Source organism: Pimephales promelas, chromosome 14 (genome assembly GCF_988280905.1).
Source record: "Pimephales promelas chromosome 14, fPimPro1.hap1.1, whole genome shotgun sequence".
In the NCBI taxonomy this organism is placed as follows: Eukaryota; Metazoa; Chordata; class Actinopteri; order Cypriniformes; family Leuciscidae; genus Pimephales; species Pimephales promelas.
Genome location: NC_142782.1, coordinates 31,847,312 through 31,850,160, shown reverse-complemented (window position 1 = coordinate 31,850,160; position 2,849 = coordinate 31,847,312). Strand labels below are relative to the sequence as shown.

The following is a 2,849-nucleotide window of genomic DNA, read 5'->3' as shown; positions in this document are numbered from 1 at the left end:
AGTTTCTCCAATCTTCTCAAAACTCTGGATTATGATAGAGGGCCGCGAGACTTTGACCTGAGCGCAAAAATGGAGGCTCTAGACCCTTCCAGAGCTGAGATATGGAAACTCAAAATTTCGACCCGAAAAAAAAACGACAGTGTTACCCCTTACGTTTTTTTTCGTTTTCGGGCGAAAAATCAAGTTTCTCCAATCTTCTCAAAACTCTGGATTATGATAGAGGGCCGCGAGACTTTGACCTGAGCGCAAAAATGGAGGCTCTAGACCCTTCCAGAGCTGAGATATGGAAACTCAAAATTTCGACCCGAAAAAAAAAGGACAGTGTTACCCCTTACGTTTTTTTTCGTTTTCGGGCGAAAAATCAAGTTTCTCCAATCTTCTCAAAACTCTGGATTATATAGAGGGCCGCAAGACTTTGACCTGAGCGCAAAAATGGAGGCTTTAGACCCTTCCAGAGCTGAGATATGGAAACTCAAAATTTCGACCCGAAAAAAAAACGACAGTGATATTGAGATCCCACGTAGCATTTATGCCATTATAAATATCTCAATATCTCAGCTCTGGAAGGGTCTAGAGCCTCCATTTTTTCACTCAGGTCTAAGTCTCATGGCCCTCTATCATAACCCAGAGTTTCAAGAAAATTGGAGACCTGAGTGCAAAAATTGAGGCTCTAGACCCTTCCAGAGCTCAGATATTGGCTGCGTCCGGAATCGCATACTTCCCTTCTATATAGAGTAGGCGAGCAAAAATGTACGTTCGAATCCTCAATATTCATAAAAGAGTAGGCAAGACTTACCTGGTTGACGCACTAATTATCTCGAGATTTGAACGAGTGCGTTCGAATATCCCTACTGTCCTACCATATAAGCGAAAACAGGACGTGAAAGAAGCAGTACTTTCGAAAATCAGAATTCATAAAAGAGTAGGCGAGAAGTTCCCGGATGATCTCCCTCTTTCGCCCAGATATTTGAGTGCTTGTCCGATTGTACTCATCTATCCCAGGAGGCCACGCGAAAGGATACGTCAATATCAACATCGCGGAGATCAGCGACCCCGGGGGTTTTCAAATGTGAGTAAACACGGTTCCTTGTGTTTAAATCGTATGTGTTAAACTACTATAGATTAACGTTTTAACAGTTGAAGGTGAAAAGGATTTAGACAGTATAGTATAGTTGTGATTTTGCTGTAAACACACGTTTCATTATGTGTAGCTAGTTAACAGGGGAGCTCCAGTACACATAACGTTACGTTTCTAAAGTGGATTTACATAACAGTACACCTTTATTTAAAATGTCTTTTACATCAGGAAGGAAAATATTCTATAAGTATTGGAGATGAGCACATCACAACATGAAAAACTAATCTGAGTGTAAGGTTATGTGTGCTGTGCTATTATGTACGATAATTCGCTGTTGTCAACACTGTTAACATTAGACAAATGTGCTGTAAATAAGGCAAATAAACAACTCTATAAAGTAACTAAACATGATATATTTTTAATTTGTCCCTTATTAGTGTTGATATATTGAGGAACATTTAAGTTGGATTAAAAGTGAGTTAACACATCAATCTCTCAGCATGTAAATGCAGTGTTGAGCTAGTAATGTGAATCTGTCTGTATGTTACAGGGACATGAGAACACGCGTGTGTTTATCCAGTGGAGAGGCTCATGATGCTGAATCATGTCATCAAAGGATTTGAGTGAGTGTACTACAGTAATGGATAACAACATCTTAAGTTGTAGTTTATTTGAATGATTGTAATTTCAAATGGAGAAATTACAACACTTTTCTGATTCCTGATTTCTGTGCATTTGCTGCAGAGTGCAGAACTTTTGTGGTGGAGCAGGACCTGCAAGGAAAGATGATGGCAGCAGCATTTGATGGGGAAAAGAAGGTTTTAGGGAATTTATTCAAATATAAAGTAAGGTTATATTTAATACATAAATCAATTGACATTGTGCTATTAAAATGTCTGCTTTTGTGTAATGCTTGTGCATTTTTGTAGGATCTGAAATGTCTGCAGACTGGTGTGAGCACTGGGGATGAGGAGCCCAAAGCTGAATCCTGGAAGTGGTGCCATGGATGAGTCCCTCCATCTCTCCATCTGCCCTTATGAGTCCCTCCACCACTCCACCTGCCCTTACGAGACCCTCCATCTCTCCACCTGCCCTTATGCCTCAGATTGTGAAGCGCTTGCAGTTGGATGTGGTGTTCAGAGCCTGTAAATACATGCTTGTAGTTTGAACAAAGCTTTGTTTCATGTGTTGTTGACTTGTATATGCATTTAATTATTGTGCTGGTTACTTTTATTTGTTCTTTTACTCATTTATTCATGTTTCTTATTGTTGTCAGTATATAAAATATAATTATTTAATTAATGTATGCATTAATTCATAGATTGACTGACAATTGAGATGTTTCACTGCATTTAGCAATATCAATGTATTCATGCATAAAGTGTCATATGACAAAACAAATTACATTTTGTTAGTTTTATTAAATTATATTTTTAGTATATAAAAGTTATATAATTAAGTATTGGTCAGCATTTAATATTATTATTTTGTTTAAGTTTTGGGGTGGGCTAACAATGCAATTCATTCTGAGGTAATATTAATTTTTAAGGAGTGATACTTACATTTTTTTTGAGTATAAAAATCGACAGTTTTCTCTAAAAGAGGTCTTCGTCTCCTTCGTGCAGACACAGATTACAAACACAGAGGAAAACTGTTCTAGGTTGTGCTGTCGAGTTACTGATGTTATGAAGTGTTAGTGCACCTGTTGCTCATATCGTTTAAACTTATAACATAAAAGATCATGGAAAGATACCATAGTTGTATGTAACAA

At 37.7% G+C, this 2,849-nt stretch overlaps 1 long non-coding RNA gene across 2 annotated transcripts; it reads left to right on the top strand.

Annotated features, from left to right (window-relative positions):
• The first annotated feature begins 587 nt into the window (after positions 1-587).
• LOC120476376 (uncharacterized) lies at positions 588-2,376 on the top strand. Of its 2 annotated transcripts, XR_005622157.2 has the most exons (4): positions 588-1,069; positions 1,629-1,701; positions 1,823-1,923; positions 2,008-2,376. It is a non-coding gene; the product is annotated as an uncharacterized LOC120476376 (long non-coding RNA). The 2 variants fall into 2 exon arrangements; XR_005622151.2 differs by having other exon boundaries at positions 591-1,701.
• The last annotated feature ends 473 nt before the right edge of the window (positions 2,377-2,849 follow it).